At 40.6% G+C, this 13,973-nt stretch overlaps 1 long non-coding RNA gene across 2 annotated transcripts in view; it reads right to left on the bottom strand.

The window, feature by feature from the left end:
• Positions 1-13,973, bottom strand: part of 1700037F03Rik — a 53,505-nt gene that overhangs the window by 21,990 nt on the left and 17,542 nt on the right. The window contains exons 2-3 of one of the 2 annotated variants that reach the window (XR_873682.1): positions 10,596-10,675; positions 10,075-10,111 (exon numbers count right to left, since the gene is read on the bottom strand). This is a non-coding gene — a long non-coding RNA (RIKEN cDNA 1700037F03 gene). Of the gene's footprint in view, positions 1-10,074; positions 10,112-10,595; positions 10,676-13,973 lie in introns of those variants that run through there. The other variant, XR_873683.1, reaches the window with a different exon arrangement.

The raw sequence follows: 13,973 nt of genomic DNA on the forward strand, positions 1-13,973 counted from the left end.
AACAAATCACTTATATTCTATCAATTATGTTCTCTACATCAATCTTCTCACAAACAACAAAAAATAAGAAAAAAATCTGAAATATAACAAGCAGTGAAAGTTTAATAGGTCACATATCATTTAATCACTGTACTGTTTACGAGTGAATTCAAGACATGTTCTTGAATACCTTCTTCTAGCTGGGAAGTATGTTTTGTGTTAAAGAGGGTGTATTAGTCAGGGTTCTCTAAAGTCACAGAACTTATGGAATGTCTATTTATATTGAGGGAATTTATTGTGATGACTTACAGTTTGTAGTCGAACTACCCCAACAATGGTCAACTTTGAATCTAGTCTAAGAATCTAATAGTTGTTCAGTCCACGAGGCTAGTTGTTTCAGCTGGTCTTATGTAGAAATAGATTCCAACAGATGTGCTGGCAAGTAAATGCCAGCAGGCAAAGAAAAATGAATCTTCCTTCTTCCAATGTCCTTGTGTAGGTTCCCAGTAGAAGATGTAGCCCAGATTAAAGGTGTGTACCACCATGCCTGGATCTGGGACTTGCTTTATCCCAGGCTGACCCTGAACTCATAGATCCCCTTGCCTTAGTCTCCTGGGATTAAAGGGATGTACTATTTCACCTGTGCCTAAGCTTTCTAAGGCTACTATGCCTCAAGATTTCCATGCCAAGATCCAGGTCAGAAACTTGTATCATTCAGCCTTGAGATGTGGACCACAGGTGAGCCCTCCAATTCTAGATTGTAGTTTATCGCAGATATGATCAAGTTGACAACCAGGAATAGCCATGACAGAGGGCCTCCATGATTAATTTCAAAGGTCTCAATAGGCCTATTACCAGAGGCTCTGCCATGTGCCAAAGGAGATGAAGTTTATATTCTACTATATAAATGAGCTTTCTCCACCAAAAACAAATTGATAGACATTTTAAATGGACTCCTTATTCCTTCAAAACAATTCTGTGTAGATGACAAAATGTACTGCATTTAGCATGTGCTATTAATTAAAAAGTAACACACTTAAATTGTTAAAGAAAACATTGAGACAAATCATAATTTTCTATAATAAAAATAAAGGCTCTCCTCTCTCAAAGCATTATCTCCATATGTTTCTGTTAGCAGTGACCACTGCTGGAAGTGATATCTCAGAAATCTCCAAAAGCACAGCTATATATGAATAGTATCACAGATGTGTACACATATGAACATAGATGCAAGTTTTTATAACATTTTATAGTAACATAACTATGAATAAATATAAATAATATAGAAGTAGATCAAAATGGAGTAGTCTATAACATGCAATATTTTAAGAGGTATTTTAAGAAACATATGGTTATGGAAGAAAATGCAAATGATAAAAGTAAAATTATCCCTATGTGTTGGGAGCCGCGCCCACATTCGCCGTTACAAGATGGCGCTGACAGCTGTGTTCTAAGTGGTAAACAAATAATCTGCGCATGTGCCAAGGGTATCTTATGACTACTTGTGCTCTGCCTTCCCCGTGACGTCAACTCGGCCGATGGGCTGCAGCCAATCAGGGAGTGACACGTCCGAGGCGAAGGAGAATGCTCCTTAAGAGGGACGGGGTTTCGTTTTCTCTCTCTCTTGCTTTTTCGCTCTCTTGCTTTTCTCTCTCTCTTGCTTCTCTCTCTCTTGCTTCTTGCTCTCTTGCTTCTTGCACTCTGTTCCTGAAGATGTAAGAATAAAGCTTTGCCGCAGAAGATTCTGGTCTGTGGTGTTCTTCCTGGCCGGTCGTGAGAACGCGTCTAATAACAATTGGTGCCGAATTCCGGGACGAGAAAAAAACTCGGGACTGGCGCAAGGAAGATCCTTCATTTCAGAACCAGAACTGCGGATCACGTTTATAAAGGTTCCCGTAACACAGACTGTTGAGAAGGATTCAACTGCCGAATTCAGAACTCATCAGCTGGGGAACGACGGTGATAAAGGTTCCCGTAAAGCAGACTGTTAAGAAGGATTCAACTGTATGAATTCAGAACTTTTCAGCTGGGGAACGAGAGTACCAGTGAGTACAGCTTCACGAGGTAAGCCTGGCCTTGAACTTTCTAACGAAATTCAAGACAGTCTATCAGAAGTAAAGTGGAATATGTTTGGCCTTGAATTTTTTCTGGTGTTAGGAGCCCTTTTGTTCCTTTTCACATGTTATCAAGTGGTTAAGATAGGGCGGATTCTAGATGAAATTCAGGACAGTCTATCAGAAGTAAAGCGGGGAGAGAGAGTAGGAGCAAGGAGAAACGGTAAGTATACAGGCCTTTCCAAGGGTCTTGAACCCGAGGAAAAGTTTAGGTCAGGTAAGAATACCTGGAGAGAGATTAGAAGAAAAAGAGGAAAAAGGGAAAAGAAGAAAGATCAATTAGCGGAGGTCTCTAGGAAAAGGAGCCTGTGCTCATCGCTGGATGGGCTCGGGGAGCCAGCTCTTAGTAGCTCTGAAGCAGGTGAAGAATTCTCCTCTGAGGAAACAGACTGGGAGGAAGAAGCAGCCCATTACCAGCCAGCTAATTGGTCAAGAAAAAAGCCAAAAGCGGCTGGCGAAGGCCAGTTTGCTGATTGGCCTCAGGGCAGTCGGCTTCAAGGTCCGCCCTATGCGGAGTCCCCGCCCTGCGTAGTGCGTCAGCAATGCGCAGAGAGGCAGTGCGCAGAGAGGCAGTGCGCAGACTCATTCATTCCCAGAGAGGAACAAAGGAAAATACAACAGGCATTTCCGGTCTTTGAAGGAGCCGAGGGTGGGCGTGTCCACGCTCCGGTAGAATACTTACAAATTAAAGAAATTGCTGAGTCGGTTCGTAAATACGGAACCAATGCTAATTTTACCTTGGTGCAGTTAGACAGGCTTGCCGGCATGGCACTAACTCCTGCCGACTGGCAAATGATTGCAAAAGCCGCTCTCCCTAATATGGGCAAATATTTGGAATGGAGATCTCTGTGGCGAGAGGCTGCACAGGCGCAGGACCGAGCAAACGCTGCTGCTTTAACTCCAGAGCAGAGAGATTGGACTTTTGACTTGTTAACGGGTCAGAGAGCTTATTCTGCTAAACCTGATAAGAGGTATCAATGGAAGGTCTTACCACAGGGGATGTCCAATAGTCCTACAATGTGCCAGCTTTATATGCAAGAAGCTCTTTTGCCAGTGAGGGAACAATTCCCCTCTTTAATTTTGCTCCTTTACATGGATGACATCCTCCTGTGCCATAAAGACCTTACCATGCTACAAAAGGCATATCCTTTTCTACTTAAAACTTTAAGTCAGTGGGGTTTACAGATAGCCACAGAAAAGGTCCAAATTTCTGATACAGGACAATTCTTGGGCTCTGTGGTGTCCCCAGATAAGATTGTGCCCCAAAAGGTAGAGATAAGAAGAGATCACCTCCATACCTTAAATGATTTTCAAAAGCTGTTGGGAGATATTAATTGGCTCAGACCTTTTTTAAAGATTCCTTCCGCTGAGTTAAGGCCTTTGTTTGGTATTTTAGAAGGAGATCCTCATATCTCCTCCCCTAGGACTCTTACTCTAGCTGCTAACCAGGCCTTACAAAAGGTGGAAAAGGCCTTACAGAATGCACAATTACAACGTATTGAGGATTCGCAACCTTTCAGTTTGTGTGTCTTTAAGACAGCACAATTGCCAACTGCAGTTTTGTGGCAGAATGGGCCATTGTTGTGGATCCATCCAAACGTATCCCCAGCTAAAATAATAGATTGGTATCCTGATGCAATTGCACAGCTTGCCCTTAAAGGTCTAAAAGCAGCAATCACCCACTTTGGGCAAAGTCCATATCTTTTAATTGTACCTTATACCGCTGCACAGGTTCAAACCTTGGCAGCCACATCTAATGATTGGGCAGTTTTAGTTACCTCCTTTTCAGGAAAAATAGATAACCATTATCCAAAGCATCCAATCTTACAGTTTGCCCAAAATCAATCTGTTGTGTTTCCACAAATAACAGTAAGAAACCCACTTAAAAATGGGATTGTGGTATATACTGATGGATCAAAAACTGGCATAGGTGCCTATGTGGCTAATGGTAAAGTGGTATCCAAACAGTATAATGAAAATTCACCTCAAGTGGTAGAATGTTTAGTGGTCTTAGAAGTTTTAAAAACCTTTTTAAAACCCCCTTAATATTGTGTCAGATTCCTATTATGTGGTTAATGCAGTAAATCTTTTAGAAGTGGCTGGAGTGATTAAGCCTTCCAGTAGAGTTGCCAATATTTTTCAGCAGATACAATTAGTTTTGTTATCTAGAAGATCTCCTGTTTATATTACTCATGTTAGAGCCCATTCAGGCCTACCTGGCCCCATGGCTCTGGGAAATGATTTGGCAGATAAGGCCACTAAAGTGGTGGCTGCTGCCCTATCATCCCCGGTAGAGGCTGCAAGAAATTTTCATAACAATTTTCATGTGACGGCTGAAACATTACGCAGTCGTTTCTCCTTGACAAGAAAAGAAGCCCGTGACATTGTTACTCAATGTCAAAGCTGCTGTGAGTTCTTGCCAGTTCCTCATGTGGGAATTAATCCACGCGGTATTCGACCTCTACAGGTCTGGCAAATGGATGTTACACATGTTTCTTCCTTTGGAAAACTTCAATATCTCCATGTGTCCATTGACACATGTTCTGGCATCATGTTTGCTTCTCCGTTAACCGGAGAAAAAGCCTCACATGTGATTCAACATTGTCTTGAGGCATGGAGTGCTTGGGGGAAACCCAGACTCCTTAAGACTGATAATGGACCAGCTTATACGTCTCAAAAATTCCAACAGTTCTGCCGTCAGATGGACGTGACCCACCTGACTGGACTTCCATACAACCCTCAAGGACAGGGTATTGTTGAGCGTGCGCATCGCACCCTCAAAGCCTATCTTATAAAACAGAAGAGGGGAACTTTTGAGGAGACTGTACCCCGAGCACCAAGAGTGTCGGTGTCTTTGGCACTCTTTACACTCAATTTTTTAAATATTGATGCTCATGGCCATACTGCGGCTGAACGTCATTGTTCAGAGCCAGATAGGCCCAATGAGATGGTTAAATGGAAAAATGTCCTTGATAATAAATGGTATGGCCCGGATCCTATCTTGATAAGATCCAGGGGAGCTATCTGTGTTTTCCCACAGAATGAAAACAACCCATTTTGGATACCAGAAAGACTCACCCGAAAAATCCAGACTGACCAAGGGAATACTAATGTCCCTCGTCTTGGTGATGTCCAGGGCGTCAATAATAAAGAGAGAGCAGCGTTGGGGGATAATGTCGACATTCCCACTCCCAATGACGGTGATGTATAATGCTCAAGTATTCTCCTGCTTTTTTACCACTAACTAGGAACTGGGTTTGGCCTTAATTCAGACAGCCTTGGCTCTGTCTGGACAGGTCCAGATGACTGACACCATTAACACTTTGTCAGCCTCAGTGACTACAGTCATAGATGAACAGGCCTCAGCTAATGTCAAGATACAGAGAGGTCTCATGCTGGTTAATCAACTCATAGATCTTGTCCAGATACAACTAGATGTATTATGACAAATAACTCAGCTGGGATGTGAACAAAAGTTTCCGGGATTGTGTGTTATTTCCATTCAGTATGTTAAATTTACTAGGACAGCTAATTTGTCAAAAAGTCTTTTTCAGTATATGTTACAGAATTGGATGGCTGAATTTGAACAGATCCTTCGGGAATTGAGACTTCAGGTCAACTCCACGCGCTTGGACCTGTCCCTGACCAAAGGATTACCCAATTGGATCTCCTCAGCATTTTCTTTCTTTAAAAAATGGGTGGGATTAATATTATTTGGAGATACACTTTGCTGTGGATTAGTGTTGCTTCTTTGATTGGTCTGTAAGCTTAAGGCCTAAACTAGGAGAGACAAGGTGGTTATTGCCCAGGCGCTTGCAGGACTAGAACATGGAGCTCCCCCTGATATATGGTTATCTATGCTTAGGCAATAGGTCGCTGGCCACTCAGCTCTTATATCCCATGAGGCTAGACTCATTGCACGGGATAGAGTGAGTGTGCTTCAGCAGCCCGAGAGAGTTGCAAGGCTAAGCACTGCAATGGAAAGGCTCTGCGGCATATATGAGCCTATTCTAGGGAGACATGTCATCTTTCATGAAGGTTCAGTGTCCTAGTTCCCTTCCCCCAGGCAAAACGACACGGGAGCAGGTCAGGGTTGCTCTGGGTAAAAGCCTGTGAGCCTAAGAGCTAATCCTGTACATGGCTCCTTTACCTACACACTGGGGATTTGACCTCTATCTCCACTCTCATTAATATGGGTGGCCTATTTGCTCTTATTAAAAGGATAGGGGGAGATGTTGGGAGCCGCGCCCACATTCGCCGTTACAAGATGGCGCTGACAGCTGTGTTCTAAGTGGTAAACAAATAATCTGCGCATGTGCCAAGGGTATCTTATGACTACTTGTGCTCTGCCTTCCCCGTGACGTCAACTCGGCCGATGGGCTGCAGCCAATCAGGGAGTGACACGTCCGAGGCGAAGGAGAATGCTCCTTAAGAGGGACGGGGTTTCGTTTTCTCTCTCTCTTGCTTTTTCGCTCTCTTGCTTTTCTCTCTCTCTTGCTTCTCTCTCTCTTGCTTCTTGCTCTCTTGCTTCTTGCACTCTGTTCCTGAAGATGTAAGAATAAAGCTTTGCCGCAGAAGATTCTGGTCTGTGGTGTTCTTCCTGGCCGGTCGTGAGAACGCGTCTAATAACACCTATGCCACATTTGTACAACCTAAAAATAGTAATGAATATCCATAGCTCTTCCTGTGTTTGTGGACTTCTTGTGAAATTTCATGTAAGCTATGAAATGTGTTTTCAGATAGCTATCACTGTAAACTCTAACATGTACACAGGTAACAAAGGGACCAACAAAGTAAATTAACTTCACCACACAAACTAAACAGCAAAACATTGCCAGTCTTTAGAGGCTCCATATCCCACCTCTTACTTACTGCCATGTACAGCCTACTTCTCAAAGGCCTTCACTAGTCATGTTGAGTCAGCAATTATTTTATTCTTCTTAATTTTACCACATATACACATACATCCATAAACACTATAATTTCTTGATTTTAAGTTTTTTTTAAAGGCTTGTTTAGTTGTTTTACATGTATGTATGTATGCATGTATGTGCACACCTGTGGGAGTTTTGTGTAACATGTGCATGCAGGAAGCTAGAGGGCATTGGATCCCCTAGAACTGAAGTTACAAGCAGTTGTGAGCTACAATGCAGGTGCTAAGAAGCAAACCAGGGTTTCTCCAAGAGTAGTAAGTGCTCTTAACTGCTGATCTTCAGCTCCAAAGTTTAGAGTTGTTTTGTTGTTGTTGTTGTTGTTGTTGTTGTTGTTTTAGATTTAGTTCATATATATTTTCTTGTGTCTGACTTCTTTTATTCGAAGTATTATCTATTTTTTAACTCAATATATCTTGAGCATCTTGATCATTTAAATTTGCAATATAAAATAGAATATAGTCAGTGATAGATAGATAGATAATCAGATATTTTTTTTTACTATTTTTATCATTATAAATAATGTCCTAAAATCATTTGGTGCATTTATCTCTACAGGCCAGTTATCTTAAACAATCTATTGCTGTAAAATAAGGTGATTTATCAATTATTTCAGGATTTCTGGATTATTTCAGCTCTAGAGACATGGAACTTTTAGCAAGGGCTTCTCCTGTCTTCTAAATTCCAGACACCTTTCTAAAACTTATATTTGCTAACAGGCTAGTAGAAATATTTGGAACCCACTAGTAAATACTGGAAGTGTGACAGCCAGGAACATACCTTTAAATTTATAAGTAGGCACTCCCTAACTCCTATGCTCTCAAAATGTTACCAGCCATTGAACTAGAAAGACATTCTTTTCTATTTAGTTTAAAATTAATGGCACAAATTACCCTTAACATCCCATGACCTATCTGAAATTTCGAGGATAACCAAGACTCAATGAACAGGTATCTAAAACCATACAGCTCAAGTCAAGTCCTTTACATTGCTTTCTGTCAAGCAGTTGGTCACAGCAATAAGAAAAGTACCTAAAACATAAGGCCAATGTGTCGTACAAGTACTTAGTTTCAGAGTGAGACCTTGTAAGAATGTGTATGAACACAGCAGGAATCCTCATGTCCAAGGTTATAGGCAATGTCTTAGTAGTCCTTTTGCATTGCTATCTAGGAATATCTGAGGATGGATAATTGGTTTGGGGCATTGTACAATAGCCCACCATAACCATAGAGCCCAGTCTGTCCTTAGCTCACTATATATCCAAGACTGACCCTTTGAACTCCTAATCCTTCTGCTTCTGCCTCCCAAATGCTGAGATTACAGGTGTGTACCATCACGCTAAGGCTTGAGACTGACTGATTTATAAGAAATAAGAATGTATATGTTCATGGTTACAGGTACCACTACTTTGTACTGAGGAACTAGCTTCCTACACATGAACTTCGAGAAATACATTCAAACCATATCAGGGACTATAGTTATAGTCTTTATATATTTAGCATTTCTTGAATTCATTCATATAATTACATGAATGAGTATTATACATTCAGGTACTCTGAAAAAGGCAACAGTGAACTTAAACTAATTCTCTCTGAAGTACTTTTAAGATCCTATATTTATCCATACATTTTATTCCCACATTTTCAACAATACCAGAAATAATTTATTGGTAAAATGATACTCTAAAATGATATACATCATTCTTCATAACCCTGTCTTTCTGCCCTGAGCAATATCAATACTCCTATTGCTTGCATTCTTTATCTTGAGTTGATGTCACCTAGCATACTAAAGATAAAAGTTAAAAGTTATGTTGCCTTATAAACAATACTCTGAGAAAATATCTTAATAGCATACTTGTAAAATTTCATCTATAGACTAACCTTTTGCATATGTGTATATAATCTCACTCTTTTTCATGTTTTCTCTCTCTCAATATATAATGTTCTTGGTGATAACTTTTTAGGTTATGAAATTGTGGGTAATTATAGTTTCTTTCTCACTACTCATTTGCATCTTCTTACTTTATTAAAAAATTATCAATATTACATGGTAGGGCCCCAAAGTTATATAAACTTATATACTTATAAACTCCATGATTCTTTAATATGAGCCACACTTGAACTTTTTCAGAACTGTACTGCAATATTTTGGATGTTCCAACCAATTCACTGAAAGAAGTGATAAAGCTAGGTATGCTTTTCTCACATTTGAGAAGTGTTAATTCATTCAAGAGCATAATTAAGTAATGGCCTGGTAGTCCAACTCATTATAACTCACCAGGCATCAAATATGCAATGAATATGTTTGACTGTTCTACATGAGTGTGTATACCCTGAATTTAACAACCAAGTCATATTTATTGTGAGGCTATGAATTTCCATATGATGCTATTGGTCAGTGAGCTAAAATAGCTAAAGAACACTTATCATGCTTTAGGCTTGAAAATCTGCTTGAATTAAAATCATTAAGAATCTGGGCTGGGGCCAGCTATGGTGGTGCACACCTTTGCAGCCAGCACTCAGGAGGTAGAGGTAGGCAGATCTCTGTTAATTAGCCAGGGCTACAAAGTGAGACCATGACTTAAGAAAAACAGGAAAAGGAAGAGGAGGAGGAGGAAGAGGACAAGGAGGAGAGAGAGAAGGAGGAGGGAGGGAGGGAGGGAGGGAGGGAGGGGGAGAGAGAGAGAGAGAGAGAGAGAGAGAGAGAGAGAGAGAGAGAGAGAGAGAGAGAGAGCCCGCAGCTTACATGAACCGGTACTCCTGAAGGGCAGGCTGGGGCTGAAAGAAACTAGACAAATTTTTCTCTGATCAAGGCCCCAAAGTTTACTAAGAGTCTTGCTTATAAAGAGGGGAGGCCCATCCCCTGCCAATCCATTCTTAGTGCCTGGAACCAGCCTGTAGACGTGCAGAATAGGATGCGTCTCCGGAAAGTCTCAAGGGTCTCTCAGCAGGTAGCAGAGTCTCAGAGAAGGGGAGCAGTAGTTGACATAACAATATAGCCATCTAAGTAGGAAGGCTACACCCCAGGTGATCTCTTATTCAGTGGCAGCAAAGTCTGAATCACCTGCTTCAAGGCTGAGGGAGGCTGAGGAGGAAGGGGGGGGGGGGGAGAGAAAGAGAGAGAGAATATGATCTGGGCTGGGAGGATGTCTCAGTGAGTACTTTACCAGGAAAGCACATGGATGTGAGTCCTACCAGATCCCACATGAAAGAATGTCTATAAAATCAGTGCTTAGGAAACAGAGGCATAAGGATCCAGGGACGTTCACTGGGCAGCCAATCTAGCTGTGGCGTAAGTTTCTTCTAAGATGAAAACATTCCATCCTACAGGGAAGCTTCCAGAGAAGCTTTGAAACATCCTTGAACTTGACCAGATTTGCTGGGCCCCTTTCTACCAGAGTAAAAAATAAAAGCTGAGAGTCTCCCTTAAGACAGAAGGAAGCTGAGCTTCAAAGAGGACTCTGAGACCACACCTGCTTTGTGGAAGAGGCAGAAACTACCAGCTGTGTGGAAGAGGTTTAGACCAGCAGGGGTGCCTGGATAGGACACTCTCCAACTTATTGACCTACCTGCAAGCTGTGCAGAGTGCTCCAAGGTTCCCAGCTTTGTGGGCTTTGGTGATGCAGCTGTCTTTGAATTATTTGTGTTCCTGTAAATAATCCCAATAAGACACATTGATTCACTGTGTTGGACTTTTGTGTAATAAGTACTTTAGACTGTCATGGGATCCCTGTCTGGAGTGAGTAGATGTGTGTGTTTTGTCTCCGAAGGAAATGTTTTATCACACAATACTAGCCTAACTTTTGAGAACTGGCTAATAGGAGACCCTGACACAAAGGACATGAATAAGATGAATCTCTTATGATACTCAAGGTTATCCTCCAGCATCAACATACGTGTATATACACATGTACTCACCAACCCAATCATATGTGTATGTGTGTGTGCATTAAGAAAGAGTAATGAAGAATCTACCATTATAAAGTATAGCTAGTGTGCATTTGTTGTTAATGTGTCTTGCCTTCCTAGGATGCTTTCCAAACAGAAGTTAATAACACAAACAGCTCTAAATTGAACAAAGTGAAGAGATAAGACGTAAGTATATAAATCCATGATAGTATCTATTAGCCTAGACTTTGAAACTCACATAGTCTAGTGACTCAATCCTAACTGCACAGGAAAACCATGTTAGAGTTTTTATAAAACATCGATGCCTAAGCCCCACTCCAAATCAATTTGCTCAGAATCTTAGGACAAGCTTTGGCAATGGTATCTATTTCACCAATACTACTCAGTTGTTCTAAGAGCTTTTGCGTACGTTAAGTCATTTAATGCTTTACCCCATGACATAAGTACTATTGTCACCTCCACTTTCTTGTGATGAATTGAGTCTTATCCATTTACTTAGCCCAATCAGACAATGAAGCAGCAGATCCTGTATCACACACAGGCTCATTGGTGCCTAGATTAAGCTATCGGTTGTGGTGGCTCTTCAGCCTATCGTTCCAGAGCCCTCAGCCTATCTTTCCGGGGTCCTTCAGCCTATCTTCCCAGGGCAGAAGCACTCTGCACAATATCTGCAGCTACAGAATTTCTACTAAACAAAGCTACAGCTGTAGGTGAACAGCTCTAGAAAATGCAGACGGATTGATATTAAAGACACCAGCACAAATAGAATAGATGAGATCAATCACTCAGAAACACACTGAACCAATTAAAGTCAAGGCAGCACAGTCTTGCTGGAGTAATTAGGAATGAGTCCTTGGCAGAAGCAGAACTCCTCCAGGTCACAATCCAAAAGACTGTTAAATGGTGCAAACTGAGGATTCCAAAACTCCAGAAATATTTTATTAGGTCAAGTATTTATACATGAACCACAAGCACTAGATTCATTTCAACAAGGGAAAGTTTCTTAGGATTCTCATCTGAGGAATTATGAATATAAATACAAGGTCAGCAAATCTAATTACCTTTTAGGTTTGTCAGCTATTTTAAAAAATATTTTATTTTATTTTAATTTTATGTGTATGAATGCCTTACCCTCATGTATGTTTGTATACTACTACATTTATACAGTGCTAATGAAGGTCAGAAGAGGATGTGAGAGCCCCTAAAAATATAGCTACAAATCTTTGTGAGGTACCATGTATGAGAGTATCCAGCACTCTTAATAACTGACCCATCTTTCCAGCCCTGATTTGTCAACCATTACCATTGAGACAGAAATAATTCGAAAAAGGAATGATTTATTTTGGTTCATGCTTCAGGAGTTTTAATCTATGTTCTACTGGCAATGGGTACATGTGGGAGAGGATGCAACACCGTAGAAAAGGGACCAATGTGGAAGGCCTGGGACAAAGTATATCTTCTCAGTGAATAACCCCAGTAGCTATTTCCTAATATCTCCACTACTTCTCAATACTGGCATCAAATTATAAAACCACAGACAATGCTAAAGTTAGGCCCAGTTTTTCTTCCCAGCTTCATGCTCCCAGAAAAAAATTCAGACTCAAAATATATTTATAGATACCTTAGCCATATAGCTAGGCTCTTCTCTTACTAGATTCATAACTTAAGATAACCCGTTTGTTTAAATCTACATTCTGTCATATGGCTGGTTACTTTGCTCAGGTACCATGCCTCCATCTCATTGCATCTTCTGGCCCAATATCCCTGCCTTCCTCTATCACAGAATTCTTCCTTCTCCTGGATGTCCCACCTCTATTTCTTGCCTAAGCCATAAGTCAAAGGTTTTTAATTGACAGATGATGCATCCATACAATACAGAAGGTATTTTCTTTACAGATAAAATCAGAGTTCTCATAATCCAGCCACTTCTCAGTTATTGGTTTACTAGCTAGAGATGAAGGTTACAACCAAGTATTCTTCAAGGAGATACATTATATCCAAACAAACATTTGTTGTATATGTACAGAAACAACTTGCATGAGTTTGTTTGTACAACTGCTTTGAGTCCAGACACTAGACACGTTTCATCTAGTCTAAGAATCAACAGAGGTAGGAGAAAACCCTGTTCAAAATGTATTAAAGCTGTTGATGTAGCAGATAGCATTAATGTCACTCTAATACTTCAGAATAGCTAGTGGGTAGTCTAATCTTTGACTGAGTTTGGCAACATCTTTAAATTACTTTTAAAAGTAGGTCATGGGTACATTCCAAAGTGAGAGATTCCTGTTGTACTGTAGAAAGCAGTGTGCCTTATCCTTAGAAAGGAAACAGGGTTGAAACCAGCAACTTCTGTCTTGTCCCTGGCATGACCATTATGGGATGGAGCAAAAGGGTTTGACACCCTCTGGCTACTATCAGGGGACCAATTAGTAAATTCACAGCTAACCTAATGGGATCCTGAGTAAGATCATTAAGGGCACAGTAGGCAATAAATGATTATAAAAGAACTTTGTGAAATTCCCTAGGTACCAATGCCTGGGCTCCACCCTTATCTGATACTATCTGCAAGTGCACAGATAACCTGAAAATGGAAATTGTGCAACTAATAACTTCTAATTGAAAGAAGTCTAGCCAAAGTCTGTGTATTAAATACTCATTGAATACTATGTCTTAGTTTACACCCAGGAATTCTAAATTAGTTACAGGTAAGCCTTGATGTTCCATCATTAAGTCTCACAAATACTACTTTTAATGTTCAGTAAGAGAAAAAGAATTTGTTTGGAAAATGTGGCAACCTTGTGAAAAATGACAAAAAGGGCTGCAAACAAGGTTATTAAAATGCAGATTATTGGCTATTTCCCAGACCTGCTAAATCTCTAAGCACTGGGACCCAGAGATCTAAATTTTAACAAGCTCCCAGGTGATCCATAATGTATAGTAAGGTCTTTGAACTTCTGCCCTAGGGTGTCACCAATCCAAAGCCAAAAATAATTTATCGCCAAGCATTATAAAATGTTGAATTTCCAACAGGAATTTAA

The sequence above is a fragment of the Mus musculus genome, chromosome 13, assembly GCF_000001635.26.
Source record: "Mus musculus strain C57BL/6J chromosome 13, GRCm38.p6 C57BL/6J".
In the NCBI taxonomy this organism is placed as follows: Eukaryota; Metazoa; Chordata; class Mammalia; order Rodentia; family Muridae; genus Mus; species Mus musculus.